The sequence below is a fragment of the Mytilus galloprovincialis genome, chromosome 6 (assembly GCF_965363235.1).
Source record: "Mytilus galloprovincialis chromosome 6, xbMytGall1.hap1.1, whole genome shotgun sequence".
In the NCBI taxonomy this organism is placed as follows: Eukaryota; Metazoa; Mollusca; class Bivalvia; order Mytilida; family Mytilidae; genus Mytilus; species Mytilus galloprovincialis.
Genome location: NC_134843.1, coordinates 22,659,056 through 22,676,805, shown reverse-complemented (window position 1 = coordinate 22,676,805; position 17,750 = coordinate 22,659,056). Strand labels below are relative to the sequence as shown.

Below are 17,750 nucleotides of genomic sequence, written 5' to 3'. Positions count from 1 at the left end.
GCAAACGCTAACTAGCAAAAATGGTGCAACATGTACATATGTTTTGATATGAGTAATTAACCTGATTATTAATTTCACTTGACCTTTGGGTCTGTTTACCGTAAGATAATTATTATCAATTTGATATTGATGGATATGAATAAAAAATTGTCATTAAATAATCAGGCAACAATAAGTTGGATGCTTTGTGTTATTTTGTTGTACTGTTTTTCTTCCTTTTTTACCGTTTCTGTATAGTTTTCATTTTTGGCTTATTTATAAAACACAAGCAAATATATATATTTTTATTTTATTAAAACGAACATTCTACAGTCATCACATTCCATAAGGAACTGTTGTGTAGTTGTCCTTGAGCACTCTTTTATCAAAAACTATTCTATTGTCCTTTTCCTCCACACATGAGATGATATCAATGGATTTGACGTTTCTACGAATTTTGTACTCGTCTGTAACTGTTACCGATTTCATTCTACCTTTTACCATCTCTTTTACTATTTCAAAGTTCAGTTCTAGTGAATTTTTATAGTTCAATGTGATGCCACGTATTTTACAGCATGTTTGGTTTCCAGCTTTGTCAGGTTTTATTAATTTAAACGCATAGTTCTTACACCACTTACAAAAACTTCAATGTTATTGTTTGGTAGCTCATCAGTCAAATCACCCAAATAATCTCCAGTCATTGGTCGCCAATCGCCTGGTTTTGAAGAAAATATTATTGAATCAGTGTCACAATACAGTGATCGGTCACCAAGGTTTTCAAGGTATTTGTACAACTGTAGTCGAGCTTGAGCCGTAGTGTATGCAGCAATTACTACATTCGTTTTTCCAGATTCTTCAACAAATTTTTCGTTATTTATCCATTGAAGACGAACCATCTCTTCTGATACAAAGCTAACATCTTTTACTTCCTGTCCATCGCTCGTCAGTATGTCAAAATAAGTTACTGCATCTTTAACATATGTCGTCTTAGGCAGGTTCAAACGTTGTCCAAATTTACCCCAGAAGCTTGAAAAAGAAAAGAATTAAAATACAAATTTAATATTTAAAAAATGTGTTATCAAATATTCATTAAAATGTTTTTACATTTGAAACATGGTTATCTGTATTTATTTTTAGTTTTGATGTATATCTGACTTCAAGTTTACAAATTCGTAAGATGATAAAAAAAAAATAACTTACCTATTTAATATCAATTTGGCAAGTTGTCGTAAACCTGGATTCTCTTTAATGTTTTTCTCTTCCAGCCAGATTCCCTCTTTTTCGAAATAGTTCTTTATATATGTGTGTTTATCTTGGTCTGTCAAACACCACTCGGGCCAACCACTTGCCTCTTGTTTAATCTTCAAAAATGTATTCACGTATTCTGTGAAGATTCCACCTTCTTTGGTATCAGGATTGTATTGTGATACTTCGTCAAAATGCCACACTTCATAAAGTTCTGTTATTAAATATCCTTTTGATACAGCTTTTTTTATTTCGTCAGTTACCCAAGTTCCGACTATTGCTCTTTCCTCATCAGTATGCTTACATTCGTCAGTAAAGTTGTTTTTCATACATGTATGACACAACCCAAACAAAAGTTTTCCATTGCATTTTAATGGCAACACTGGTAGGAACAATCCTCTGGGTGGAACAATTTTACATTTGATTAGCCCCTCATATCTATTGATGTCCTCAAAATTTTCGGTGATTATTTTGGGGTGACCCAAAGGAATTTTCCCCGTTTTATTAATAAACGGGTATAATGATGTTACATCATAATAATCAATTTTATCTCCTTTGGCCTCTTTGTAGGTTGTAAATGCCTCAGTTCGACCTCCATAAAAGGCGTCCCGAGGTTCCAATGGATCTTTAAGGCACAGATTTTCAACAAAATTCCTCATCTGTACATTACTCTTTAATTCATTGTCAAACTGGCATTCCCAAATCGATATATACTTGTAACCATCTTTTTCAAGAAATGACCTCTTGTCCATTGTTCGCTGGAAAAGATCAGCCATGGTATAACCAGTTACCGGATTTATGGTAGATCTTCCAAAACATTTGTCGCAACCATGCCAGAAACAACCATGAAATTCGTATACTTCTCGTTCACCTGCTTCTGTTTCCCTATACCCATCTACTAAAAACGAACCAATTTGTTTCTCGCTTCCGTTTCCTGCATGCATAATGTCGATAGTGTCTTTTTCTGACAGATATTTTAACCATTTCAAAGCTTTGATGGACTGCTTATGTTCACATCTGTATCCATTAGCTGGTATGATACCGATACTTTGATGCTCCAAGAAATTTCTTCTAAAAACCAGGTTACACGCTGATGCTATCGTGATGCAGCTTTCGAAAGGGTCAATTCCATCTAAATCGCCTTTCGTTGTTATATCCATAAACATTTTTCTGAACTCTAAACAACCTTTTCGTAAAATATCGACATCAGATCTACAATATTTCAACAGCTCTTCCTGGAGGTTAAAATGATCGTACTTGTGCTCTCCATACCACTGCATAAACGTGGATCTTTTGTCCCTTGTCATTCCATCTGGATTGTAGAACTTCAAATCAGGAAGATTTGGTAAATCTGTGTGCTGATTTTCTTGAGTATTGAACAAGTGTGGGAAGTAACCTTTAACCATTTCCTTTAAACCAAATGTTTTAGGAAATTTATCTAATGCCATTGGTAGAAAATTAATCGAATCAATAAATCTAATATTGCACTGGGGAACGTCGATTGACATAAACTTGGACCCTGTAACAATTACCTCTGGCAATATAGCATTTTTGTAAAGATATTGCAAGATAGGATAACTATCATAACCTTTAAAGTTGTGACACAGTACTTTTGATCCGGCATTTTTTTCCGTAAACAACCAGCGGCAAAAGTCGTCTCTTGATGATTCTCCACTAAATATATGTTCATGTTTTCCACATGAATCGCAATAACTGGTCTTGTCAACCTTCGAGTCTTTGCACAATTCGCATATCTTGTGAGCAATACATAGATTTGGTATGTGCTGTCTAGTTCCACACCAAGACTGCTTGCAATGTTTACATTTACGCCCTTCGATGTTTTTTTCGAACCCCATGTCGCACTGTAAGACTTTGTTTTGTGTACATTCAAAGTCAAAAAATATAAAAGTTTTTGTGTGTTTCTTCTTTAGTTGTTTAGCATTTTCCCCAGGTTTGACGTCATGCTTCAACGTATCTATATTGTCAGGACATGCAGGTAACATGTAACATTTGTGTTCTTCCGGGACATAATCTTTACATGTCTTGCAATAATGTTCACCGCATTTATGGGCTGTTTTATGTAGCTTTGTATATACAGACTGATTACACTTTCTACATCTGAAGTTAGTGTAACAGGTTGATTTCCCTGTTGAAGTTTCCTGCTTGTGCATTTCATAACATTTAGCACTTTTAAAGTATCTGTTACAATCATTACAGTATATCCAATCTTCATCACCAGACTCGTGGGTTTTGTAACATTGGTGACAGACATTGTTACAGGAGTGATCTACTTTATGATCGTACCCCTTGTTACATTTTGTGCAAAAATAATTCCGACTGAGAAAAGCAGGCATTGCTGTTATAACGTCATAATGATGATCGTGGAGGTACAGGTAAATTTTCTTTTCTGCAGTTGGTCCTTCGTATATAATGGCATTGAAATGCTCTTTAGAGACTACATGTATTTGGTAGCCATCTAATATTCTTTGGAAAGACTTGATCTCCTCTATCCCACATCTGCGAAATGGAACACCAGCTTTATTGTGCAACTTTCTGGCTAGTTCCCCTTGTATATTTCTGCCCTGTCGGATTGAATTCCATTTTTCATGGCCATCTAATCTGGCTTTGGCTGTCATTATCGCTCTGGCACAACATAAATCATCTTTGTTTTGAATTTGGAGGAAACATCTTTTTTCATTTAATGTCTTTTCCAAGTCTACATATTTACAACGCTTTCCAATACCACCAGATGGGAGACTTACATGAATCAGTTCAATTTCAAGTGTTTCGTCAAGAACAAATTGTTCGTATGATTGAAGAACCCTTTCTATTTCTGAGAGTAGGCGTTCGGTATGCAGTTGAGATAATTTCATAAACGGCAAAGAGATTGGAAAGTCCAGTTCTGGACATTGAACTGACAGTCGAACGAGATCAGATTGATCCATAAACTCTGTTATGTTCCTTATAATGGAGTTGAAAAGCACTTTTAAACTCTTTAAAATATTAGGAATCCCTCTGATATCCAAATCTTTAAAGGTAACTTTGTACCGTGTTGACGTTGTGTTAAATTTTGGCATTCTATGCTCCCCTACGACCATAATTGTATACATATCTTCAGGATTGTCGAAGGTTGTTAATTTTCTTTTCACAGGGGGTCCATAATTTTCTTGTCCCTTTCGCTTTTGACCTCTTCCAGTCTGACCATGATGGGTATGTATATGATGTAACTCTAGAGATTCGGGTTCAGAATAGTGTTGATAGCATATATTGTTGATTTTGTCGTGTTTCTTTTTATGAGTGTCCAAGTTATCTTTTCTGTAAAAATTCTTATGACAAACATCACAGGAAAATAAGTCTCTATGCCCAAGTATTCTTTTGTGCTCCTCTAAAAAACTCCGCTTGGAAAAGACTGCCCCACAATGCAAACATTCATACTTTTGTGACATCTTCCCTGATTGACGATCCATTCTTAAATGATGATTTCCTGTAGATTAAAGGAATATAAATGAAATGAATACACAGATCTATAAAACAAATATGTCTTGATAAAAACTGTCATATGAATATTTGATTTCAAAGTGGAAAGATGTACCAGTGTCCTTCTTGTTTAATATCCTTTTCCAGAAAGGACAATATGCAAAGACATATAAATAATAACCATGGGAAGAATCAACCATACCTTGAACAGAAGGAACATTCAAATACAGAAATGCTCTCTCCGTCAACATTGACACTTGTTGACAATGTCATTTTATGTCACCCATTTACCATGATGTTGGCCGGACCTACAGGCTCAGGGAAAACATTTTGGATGAAAACGCTTTTAGAGAGAGCAAGGAGAATGATAAAACCAACACCAGAGAGGATAATATGGTGTTATAAACGATGGCAGCCATTATTTACTGAAATGCAACAGACGGTAAAGAACATTATTTTCGTTCAGGGGATTCCCGATGACCTAAACAACGATTCATTTATAGACCCTAAATACCCTAGTCTTGTCGTAATAGATGATCTCATGAAAGACGCAACAAATAGTAAAGATGTGTGCGAATTATTTATCGAGGGAAGTCATCACCGTAACTTGAGTGTAGCGTGTATTATGCAAAATGCTTTTTCGAAAGGAAAGGAAAATAGAACGATGAGCATTAATAGTCAGTACATAGTTCTCTTCAAAAATCCACGTGATCAAGTAACACCTGCTGTATTTGCTAGACAGATGTATCCAAACAATTCAAAACGATTCATGAACAAATATATAGAAGGAGTTAAAAGACCATACGGCTACCTGTTTATTGACCTCAAGCAGAACACATTAGAAGAAGAGAGATTAAAAATTGATATATTTAATGAACAAAACCAAAAGGTAGACAGTTCGGATGTCATGATTGGTGGCGGTATGGCGCAGTATAAAAACGATGAAGGTAAAAATATTGACCAGTTTGAAGTAAGAAGAACAAGAGAGCAGTCGCTTTTAGGAGACTATTCAGAACTGTTTGAAACTAAAGAAGAAAAAATGCCTTCATGTGATGAATGTGGATTGATGTTCGAAAACGTATCTGATTTAATGAGGCATGTTAAGACATGGTGTCCAGAAAATAACGATTTGAAGCGTAAATTCAACGAGGAATATGAGGATATTCCTTCAAAGAAATTCAAAAAAGAAATACAGATTGAAGACGGGGAAGACGATGTTTTTAAGAAATTAGCTAAATATGCAAGAGACGAGACAGACGACATTTGGGAAGAGAAAGTTGACAAGTACTTGAAAAACGGAATGAGTGAAACTGAGGCAAAACACAAAGCTAACCGAAAACTTCGAGATGATGAACTTGACAAGTTTATGTGGAAATATGCAAAATTGGTACATTATATTTTACAACTTAGATTTGGTAGACTGCATTTAAAGGTAGTAAAATTCATTGAAAAACTGGTTCAAGAAGGAACTGAATATAAGAAAGCAATAAAAATGGCGATAAGAAAATACAAAAATGAACTTGATAATTATCTTGATGAAGTCATTGAGGAGGAAGAAAACGGAGAAGAGGAGGAGGGTGATGATGATGACGAAGAGGAGGAGGGAGATGAGGAGGGTGGTGATGATGATGATCAAGAGGAGGAGGAGGGAGATGAGGACGTTGATGATGAGGAGGAGGAAGAAAAGGAGGATTAGAACTATTAGTGTTAATCATTTCGTTCTCTCGTTTTTTAGGAGGAGGAGGAGGAGGAGGAGGAAGAAGAGGAGGATTAGAACTATTAGTGTTAATCATTTCGTTCTCTCGTTTTTTATGAGGAGGAGGAGGAGGAGGAGGAGGAGGAGGAGGAGGAGGAGGAGGAGGAGGAGGAGGAGGAGGAGGAGGAGGATTATAATATGAAAACTCAAATTATGTTTCATTTTACTTCCGACATTCAACCAGTGCACATGGCGTCGTGGGAAAAGTATTTACAGAAGATTTATTATGAGCCATCAAATGCCGCTAGTTTTGCTGGACCGGATAAACTATACGCATTTGTAAAGCGAGATGGAAAATACAAACTCAGTAAATATAAGATAAGAAAATGGTTACAGAACCAAGAGTCTTATTCAATGCAGAGAGGTGTTCGACGACCTAAAAATCGAACTCATATAAATGTCGCCGGTATAGACGACCAGTGGTCTGCAGATCTCATGGATATGGTGAAATTTAAAAAATATAACGACGATTACTCTTACGTTTTGGTCGTAATTGATGCTTTTTCCAAATACATATGGCTGCGAAAATTGAAAAACAAACAGGGCGAATCCGTTGCTTCGGCATTTAAAGACATTTTTAAGGAGGGTCGTAAACCAAACCGAATAAGAACCGATAAAGGCCAAGAGTTCAGATCAAGAAATGTACAACGTGTTTTTCAAACCGAGGGAATTAATCATTTCTATGCCTTAAACGAGGTGAAAGCAGCTATTTCAGAAAGAGCAATAAAAACCATTAAGACCAGGATATATCGTTACTTTGCCTATAAACAATCTTACAAATACATAGATAAATTGCAAGATTATGCTGAAGGTTATAATAACACTGTACATAGAACCATAGATATGCAACCGAATGAGGTGTCTAAACAGAATGAAGAAAGCGTACATCTAGCTACATACTTTGCACGGAAACCATCAAAGAAAATGCCAAAACATTTGAGATTTAGATTTTCAATAGGAACTCGTGTTAGAATAACATATCTTAAAAATGTTTTTACTCGTGAATATGAAGAAAAATGGACCGGGGAGATATTTACAATATCTGGTAGATTTTGGAGAAACAATGCTGCAATCTATCGTCTCCAGGATTACAACGGAAAAGAAATAGTTGGGACCTTTTACCAGAGTGAAGTCCAGAAGGTTACCACGAAAGATGATGATTTATGGAAAATCGAAAAAATTGTGAAAACCAGAGGAAAGGGCCCTAACAAACAATATTTTGTGAAATGGCTTTATTGGCCAGAGATATTTTTATCATGGGTTAACACACGCGATTTACAAGACTTGTAAATACTGTATTACTAGTTTAATAAAATATGTTTTTCTCGAAAAGGTTTTGTTGTCTTTGTATTTGAAATATTTGATATGTCAAACAATTTATATAATAAATCTTACCTTAAGCAATAAATTGTCCAAGTTATCCCATACATCAATTCCCCGTGTATGTCGTCGTTTATTACACGTTTAAATGTGGCGCAAAAATAAGGAGGCATGCGCATTTATATTGATTCTAAGGAATTCAAATAATCTCGCAGAAGAATTCAAATAATGTTGCAATGAGAATTCAAATAATGTTGCAATGAGAATTCAAATAATGTTGCAATGAGAATTCAAATAATTTAGCAATAGGAATTCAAACAATTTAGCAATACGAAGTCAAGTATGCTTGAAATATTTTGTTTTCAAACTGGTAAATTAATAACAAATGCAGCTGGTGTACTTAACTAGACATAATTAAGTGGCTAAAGAGATAATCATCTGTTCATTGGCTTTTATTCATAGGAACCACTCAATTTTAAATCATGACAATTGATGTTAATCATGGCATGACCCGCTAGTTATATGGGTGATTAAGGACATCTGTCTTAAATAGCTGCAGTTGTGGGAAAATATCTACTTTAATTTTGCTATGAGTATATACGACAGATTTTAAATGTTAACTACAAAGAGGTTTTGTTTTTAATAATGTTTAGAAATAATCAAAAAGGATTATCTAAATTGAATAACGGTAGGTTATTCGTTCAAATAAAATTCCTATATAATTCAAACTTAAAAAAGTATCTAATTATTTATTAAATTAAATACGAAAATTAAAATTAAATGAACATAGTCAATTTAAAAGATCAATTTATCGGCTTTGATAAATATTCAACTAATATTCAAAGTTTGATTATATATATACTGCTATTTGTCTTGTCAGCTACAAAGCTTCAGACCAGATGACCTCAATACACAATACAATCGTGTTGGAAGCTGCAAGGACAGATGTTTTCATAATCAACTGTGAAACAAATCATTTAAACCTTTATCGTCAAGCTACAACGAAAAACATTGAATTAAAAGATAATTATTAAACCTAATTCAACAGATCATTATATCTTAACATGTTTTTATTTTCTTTTAAGTATGATATTCTTCTTTCAAAATCATTTAAATATTTAATTCATGATAATTATCTTTAAACAAACACGCGCAAAGGTCAAGTGAAAAAAGGCATACATAAGGTACTAATAAGCCTAATTACTCACCATGCATATATTACATATTTATCCTACTAAAAAAACATAGTATTACATAAAACTTATAATATGCATTATTATGCAATAAGTCAATTATCAATATTACGCAATTAATGCAATATGCATTATTACACAATAAGTAATTAGCAATATGTATTATTACACAATAACAGGTATATGCATTATTACGTAATCTATAAAAAAGAAAAAAAACGCGGGAAAAAGTGGTCTATACGTATGAGGTTGACTACTAATGTGTTTAACTTTAAGGTACAAATAACATTTGACTGTATTTGATATTCCAGTTTAAAATCGTTTTTCAATAATTTTGCCATTTTAAAGCAATTTAGAGCGCTATTTCTATATTTTGGTATAAAGCGATTCTTTAAGTTTTGATGACGTCATATCTCGAAAATAACATCGGTGACCCCAAATTTTTTTCCGCCTAAAATATTGTAATAAGTATGATCTGTCTACATGCAAAATTTCAATGAATTATTATTAGTAGTATAAATAGTGTGATTTCCCTTTAAGTGCAGTACTAGTCCAAAATATATCCAAAATTCAGAAAGATTAAACTAATCGTCTTACGAATTTAGCCAATACACAACCACACCCTTATTGACAGGTCGAGAGATGTTCCGAAAACTGTAAATATGACGCTTTTGCACATGTCCTAATTACTCTTTCCATATCAAAATAATTAAAATACAACGTCCAAAAATGTATTCTTTCCTTTCTTTTCATTCCCACCATAAACAAAAAAGAAACAATACACTTTAATTAAAAGGATCTATATTCGTAAAAGAAACACATATACTAGTACAAGTTAACTTGGATTGATTCTAAGGATAATTTTTATGTATAAAACTAGTACATGTATACTGTATATCTACAAATAATCACATCCACCAATTATAGAAATAGACTTCGACGCTGTAACTTATTCTGGATCTCTCAATTCACGTGCGTGCGTAATTCATATGCAAATAGTATGATAACTGTAAAACATTCTTTACATGTATTCAAGTCTGTGTGATATAGAAATTAGGATGATGCATCTTTATGACGGTGTCAAATAATAAATATAAAGGTAATTGTCTGTGGTGAAATACACAATTGTTCATGGCAAAATCGTCCCTGGGACGTAAGCAATATTTTCTAAATCAATCTATTCATGTCAAGCATTAGAAACGAGAAGAAATCCATTCGAAGTTCCACCTAACATATTGAAATTTCAATTCCAAATTGCCCTTGCTGGAGGTTTTCCGTGTCTGTATATAGGTCATCGTACGGCCTTTGACAATGAGCAAAGACAATACTGCATAGTCAACTATAAAAGGCCCAGAAATGACAAAAGCAAAACAATTCAAGCCGGGTACTTATATATCCTATCAACAAAATTACACTAAGTACAGATCTGTGAGTACTTGCAGTTACTGAGTGACAGCTAGTTCAAAGCCACTAACAACTAATGAAAAAATCATGAATATTAGTCTATTTCTAGATGAACACTCCATATCGATGGAAATTAGAATACATGTATGTTAGTCCATTTTGAAATCTGTACTCTTGAAATTTGAAATTAGTATAATATACTTTATTATCTACTATAACCCGTCCTTCGTCATTGGCGGGTTTTGTGTACATACCAGTATTGCAGTATGTATGGTATCTTTCAGGGAAAACAACGGTAATATTTATTTTGCCATAGGCGACTATATTAACATTTTCTAAATTTACCACTTTTAAGATAAAAACCTGGATAAAACAGTTATATGTTGTGTTAGTACTTTATTATTCTGTTTTAAAAATCAAAGCCAAATAGTATCATGACCAACTTCCAACGGAGCTTGTTTATTGTATCCATGCCCACCGTCATTTTGCACCAAATTTATGAAACTTTGGAAGTCTTTTCGAATAATTCTCTAGAAAATATTTCAATGGGTTTCAAAATTTGTATTGTAAATATACACACTGCAGTTATTCATAGATAAATAAAAAATATATTGTACCCTTACATCCAATTACAGCGCTCCTAATTTGACTTCCGTCACCTGCCTTGGGTACACAAATCGTGCAGGTGATTAAACACTAGCAGGAAAGATGTAGTTGCAAAATGCAAAAAACTATTCATTACAACACAATTATTAATGTTGTATAACGTAGAATAGCTTTTGTTATTCAGTTTGCCCATATTTTATTGAACTCCACTATAATGGTAAAAACTATCTTTATGTGAGTCATGTTTACTGTTGAATAATGATACTTTACTTTCATTTTAAAAGAGGGACGAAAGATACCAAAGGGACAGTCAAACTCATAAATCTAAAACAAACTGACAACGCTATGGCTAAAAATGAAAAAGACAAACAGAAAAACAATAGTACACATGACACAACATAAAAAACTAAAGAATAAACAACACGAACCCCACCAAAAACTAGGGGTGATCTCAGGTGCTCCGGAAGGGTAAGCAGGTCCTGCTCCACATGTGGCACCTGTCGTGTTGCTTATGTGATTACAAATCCGTTAAATAGTTTAATTCGGTAGGTCACATTCATGAAAGGGAAGGGGATTGTAGTTACGACGTAAGGAACATATCCGATATCATTTGTGAAACGGTTATTCCATAACGGTCAACCAACTCGTGATGGCGTCCGTAAAATTTACGAAGGGATGATTTCAACTTCACCATTTGGAACTCTTGGTTTAATAGCTTCCTTGTGAGCAGTAACCCTCTATCAAGAAAATCATGATAGGAAACGCAAGCACGGGAATATCGTATCAATTGGGAGATATATACCCCGTATGCAGGTGCTGCTGGAATGTTGCTACTTAAAAATGGAAAGTTCACAATTGGAAAGCTGAAATCATCTCTTTTGTCGTAAAGTTTTGTTTTCAACCGACCCTCATTGTCAATTTCTAGATGTAAGTCAAGATATGAAGCCGACTTAACTGTATCTGTAGTATCCTTTATCTCCAATTCGATGGGATAGATGCGTTCCACATAGTCACCAAATTTTGAATTGTTTAGTGAAAGAACGTCATCTATATAGCGGAAAGTAGAGTTAAAGGATATTGCTAACTTCTTATCTTTCTTCCTAAGAAGTTCCTGCATGAAGTCAGCCTCATAATAATAAAGAAACAAGTCGGCAAGTAGAGGGGCACAGTTTGTTCCCATTGGGATGCCGACAGTCTGTTGAAAAACACGTCCTCCGAACGTTACAAATATGTTGTCAATCAAGAAATCAAGCATCTTGATAATATCGGTTTCAGATAATTTTTTGTTTGAATCAGAGTGATTCTTTACAAAGTATGATTTATCCCTCCCTAAGACAAGATACTTGTATCTACGTTGGCCATTCTTTTTTATAAAGCAAAGTAATACCAACTCTTTCAATTTGTCTTTTAGTTTGGAATGTGGAATACTTGTATAAAGAGTAGAAAAGTCAAATGTTTTAATACTGTTACAAGATGAAAGAGAGTTAGATTGTATGTACTCTAAAAGATTTTTGGAATTTTTAAGAATCCACATCTGATTCACGCCACCTCTAGAATAGGCAGTTTCACAATAACTTTGAAGCCCGTCTTTGATTGCTGGTAAAATAGATGTTAATAATTCAGAAAGTGGTTTCGTGGAGCACTTGGAAGACCCAGCAATATACCGTTGTTTGTAAGGACACTTATGTAGTTTAGGTATCCAATACAGTGATGGAAGATCCAGTTCTTCATCTTTGGTTGAAATACCAAAGGAACAAAGAACAGACCTATGATTATCCAGGATTTCCTCTTTGGTAAGTGTCGTGAGGGTATATGTTGAGTTTCCAAGTGAATTGTCTATACCTAATTCGTTTATCAAGCAATTAATGTAGTGACTTTTACAGACAAAAACGATGTTATTTGGGGCTTTGTCTGCGGGGACAACAACATATTTATCATTGAGGTCGGATAAGTGTTTAGCAACATTTGGGTCTTTAAAGATTGACGTAGCATGGGCATTGATGGACCCATTCAGTTTCTTGATTCTGATTTGTATTAACGACCTCACTGCCTTAATCCATTCGGATAGAGTGTCTACGTCTTCCTTTTCACGTTTAGCCCATTGCCTGGCATAATCCTCGACTGAGTCCATCAAAATTTTAAAGTTGTATTTCCAATTGATGGATTTAGGCTCACGATATTTCGGACCTTTCGATAACACATTTCGTAGAGAAGTGTTATTAACAATTTTTGGAATTTTTAAGTATCCACATCTGATTCACGCCACCTCTAGAATAGAGGTAGAGCGATTCATTAGTATTGTATATGCGGTGCATTTTCACTATATGAATTTTATTAATTTTTATGCATTAAATTCCAAATTCAGTCGACTTGCACAAACAATAATTAAAGAAAGAAAAGGATTTGATAGTGCTGACTTTGAGATGAAAGTTTGATTGAACACTCCAATAAATTCAATAGAATTAATATTTATTTCAAATCAAACACATCGTTGTCATAATATAACAATATGTGGATCATTTCAGAGTTGAAAGTGTTTTTAGATCAATGAAAAATATTTTCAAATGCATTCCAATTTGAGAAAATTCATGTTTCTGCAGTAGTCATTATACGCATGTGCAAACACATGTTATCATTGGATTTCGAGTATGGGTCTATTTGCCAATCAGAAGAAGCATGTCATAGATTTTTTTATAATTCATCAGAATCTTTATTTAAAGTGTAGTTATATTTATCCAATGCATTGAAACTTCATCACTGAATATGTACCTCTCGCATGTCTATCGAAATAGAATGGGATAAAAACAACAATACTTTCTAATATTTTTTTATAAATCACTTCTCGACCAATTTCAATGAGGTTTTGAAGTAAGATTTTTTTTATTTTAGGTCCGGTTTCAAATTGGCCCACAGGGTCCAAAATAAAATTTGAGGTTCTTTGGTAGGCTGAATCCATACATGATTGTGTTTATTATTATTTTTTTCAATTTTTGGCCTATTTAACAAGTTTGTGGGGTCCAAACTGTCATCAAATAAATTCTTTTGGATTTCAACAACAGTTGAATATTTGGGGTACGTTGGAATGCTGAATCTTACCGTGTTTTTAAATTTGCGATTTTGGTGTTTTGGGCCAAGTTATCGAAATGGTCCGAAATTCAACATTTTTTTATTTCATCAAAAATGAAGTCTAGCTTGAATGTTGTGTACATGCTTACCCCAAACTGTTCAGGGTTCGACCTTTGCTCGACCTTTGCAGTAGTATCAAGTGTGATCTACAACACGTACATCATGTTCCAATGCAACTTTATCAGTATACGTTTTTTGACAAATAAATGCCCTACACAACTTGACTTGCATTTCAAGCTTTAATGACTTTGGATAATTATATGTCACATTGTCGTTTCATTTTATACAGTAAAGAACATGCAAGCAACAATCGAGCTAAAAACTATCTTTCCTTCAGAATATGGATGTTGAAGCATTTGGGGGCTCAACAATAGGGGAGGCAAGTGAAGATGAATCACAGAAAAAAAAACTAAAGTTAAGTAGGGGTCTTCATACCAATGCACATATTGTCCTTTCAAGACAAAATGGGTAGTTAGTTTTCCCAGGCATAAGAAGATCTACACTAATGGGTTACACAAATGTGACCAGTGTGAATCAAAATTTTAAGACTTCTCTGGCTGTTTATGACGTCTTTACACTAAATCCATTGGATGTGTACGGATCGATAATTTAGTCTTAGATGCATGATTTTTTTATTAGTTGTTTGTCAAGTATTAGCCGCTGTACATTTACTAAGTAACTAACGTCACTAACGTTACCTATTGTTTACGTTGCCTATTGTTTACGTAACGTTGCCTTGAACATAACTTGAATACAATTTGATATGAACACAACGCCTTTCATTACTAACCCTAAAGCGAAGTACTAACCACAAGAAACACGATACACGATATTGTTAGTGGTTTTGAACTAGCTGTCAGATAACTGCGAGAACTCTCAGATCTTTTCATTGTGTATTTTTGTGTCGGGATGTATAAGTAACGGGCCACGTCCACTTGTATTTTTGTCCATCTGATGAGTTAAGCCTTTTTCAACTGATTTTTATAGTTCGTTCTTATGTTGTACTGCTATACCACTGTCCCAGGTTAGGTTAGGGTTGGAATCCCGCTAACATGTTTAACCCCGCCACATTATTTATGTATGTGCCTGTCCCAAGTCAGGAGCCTGTAATTCAGTGGTTGTCGTTTGTTTATGTGTTACATATTTGTTTTTCGTTCATTTTTTTACATAAATAAGGCCGTAAGTTTTCTCGTTTGAATTGTTTTACATTGTCTTATCGGGGCCTTTTATAGCTGAGTATGCGGTATGGACTTTGCTCGTTGTTGAAGGCCGTACGGTGACCTATAGTTGTTAATGTCCTAGTCATTTTGGTATTTTGTGGATAGCTGTCTCATTGGTAATCATACCACATCTTCTTTTTTATATAATAACTGATAGCATGGAGAAAGCCTGATTTGTACTCATTGTTCCAAACACATCAAAAGCAGAACTGGGCAGTGGGGGATCCAGAACTGTTTGTAAGGCGGGCCCGATGGCTGACCTAAAAAGGGGGGGAGGGGCTCAAGTCATGCCTCAGTGATTCCCTATATAATCAACCAATTTTTTCAAAGGCCCCCCTGGATACGCCTATGCTGGCATAGCTTACCATATGAAGAAATCAACAGGAACTTTTAATCACATTGCTCTTTTTATAGTAAAACATTAAAAATGCTTCGCTGACCGCAGAGATCAAACTCTGAACAGTTGGGGCAAATTTGGACATAATATTAAAGCTTGATACTATCTGAATTTGGATTGTGATCAAAATTATGACGTTATATATATATAGGTTTCTGACACAAGGTTAATTTGGTCGAAGATCTTAAATCGTATGCGCAATACTGTGCAACTGAAGGTTTCTTCCCGCCCATAACATTTTGTTTTCCTTTTAGGATAAATAACCTTCAAACCAACTGAAATCCCAGTCTTTCCTTTCTGGTAATGAACAATTTTAGAGAGGTCCATACACTTGAACACAAGATATTGTCTGGAAACTAGAAACATGTTTGTTTTGCCATTTCTTTTGTCCCTAATTTCTGCATGTTTTGGGCAATTATCCCCGAACAAAATCCCAGTCTTCCCTTTGTGATAATGCGAAAAAGATCCAAAAACGTACATTTGTACATACAAGTAATTATCCGGAAACTACAAATATGATTGTTTTTGTCCCTTTTTGTTCCTTCATTCCTAAACTGTTAGTACTAAACCCTAAAATTAAACCTAACATTCTACTTGTGGTATTGAACATTGGGGTACAATTTCAGAACAATCAAAATTCTTATACACAAGTAATTATCCTGAAACTAAAAACATGTTTCTTTTATGCACTTTTTTCGTAAACGGTTGGAACCATCATCACCAACATTATCCCAACCTTCCTTTTGTGGTATTGAACCATCTTTAAAATTTATATAGATCCATTCACTTAAACAAAAGTTGTCCGGAAACCAAATGGGTCTTCGGACGACGCAGACAATAACGACATCATAGCAATATACGAACCGGAAAAAAAAAAAACATTGCGGGGAAACATTTCAGTTTACAGTTCACACATGTCAATACTGTGGGAAAACGTATAAATGGCCAGCCAGTTTCTATAGACATATACAAGTTGTAAATAGATATAAATATCAAAGTAATCAAATAAGTTTTTCATTTGCTGCAAGTCTAATTATAATATTAATCTACAATAAAAATTCATCGCATTTTCGAAAATTCTTCATCAGAAATGAATGCCATACAGTGATAATTCATCGCATCTAAAGTGAAAATGGATCGCTTTTAATAACTGATATTCTATGTTATGTTGCTTTTATAACGCATATTTGAACTTTAATACTGTTATTTTACATTAAAAAGACACATCATAATGAAAATATGTTAAAATTTAGTTTCAAATCAAATATTTTGGTATTTTAAAAACGTAAACAAATAAAGTTTTCCCATGATCCTTTATTCTACAATGAACATACTCGCATACAACAGTGAAAATGAACTGACTGGATTCGCACTGTGAATGTGATGAATATTTTCAACTCGACTCCTCGACGTAGACGCAGTCATGGTCATCGTCATTATACATCACCTTCTCTGCATGATGTCTCTATTAATGACTTGCTGCCATTCATACAAAAGCCGTTAGGTATTCATCACATTCGCACGAAACTTTATTCATTACCCCTTTCGAAACTTCATTCTCTGTTCAATTTATGTTTGGAATCCACTGTTACAAACCCTCATTCAAACCAATACAAACTTGAAGCTATAATTTCGGATATTGCAAGTCACAGACTTTTCAAGCCAGTTCGCATTGGAAAAGATGAAAAAGAGAAAAGATCTTTTCTTAATCTTTCCTTTGCCAACAAAGGTCTCGATGGCGTCAACCTAGGCAACATCCTTCATCATAAATTAGTGCAATCGAAAATACCTCCTTATTTCAAAGACCAGTCTGTACCAATAATTTCGTATACCTATACCAAACCTATTGCAACTAAAATTTTCAATTACAAACGCGTTTTGCAGGATCTCGATATTGACGACTTCAAGTCTAAACCTCCTGATTGCACTTGTGCTAGTTCCAAATTCACATATAATCCTGCTGGCCACGTTATTACCGGTGACCTTAACATTGTTAATAACACTTCTCTACGAAATGTGTTATCGAA

The 17,750-nt window shown here is 34.4% G+C and overlaps 1 protein-coding gene and 1 long non-coding RNA gene across 2 annotated transcripts in view; one reads left to right on the top strand and one right to left on the bottom strand.

Annotated features, from left to right (window-relative positions):
• The window catches only part of LOC143078539 (nephrin-like), a 112,276-nt gene that overhangs the window by 46,548 nt on the left and 47,978 nt on the right, over positions 1-17,750 (top strand). The gene's annotated exons all lie outside the window — the stretch shown is intronic.
• On the bottom strand, positions 945-8,020 carry LOC143079201 (uncharacterized). The gene is made up of 3 exons (XR_012979354.1): positions 7,853-8,020; positions 1,180-4,708; positions 945-1,005 (listed from the first exon to the last, which is right to left on the bottom strand). It is a non-coding gene; the product is annotated as an uncharacterized LOC143079201 (long non-coding RNA).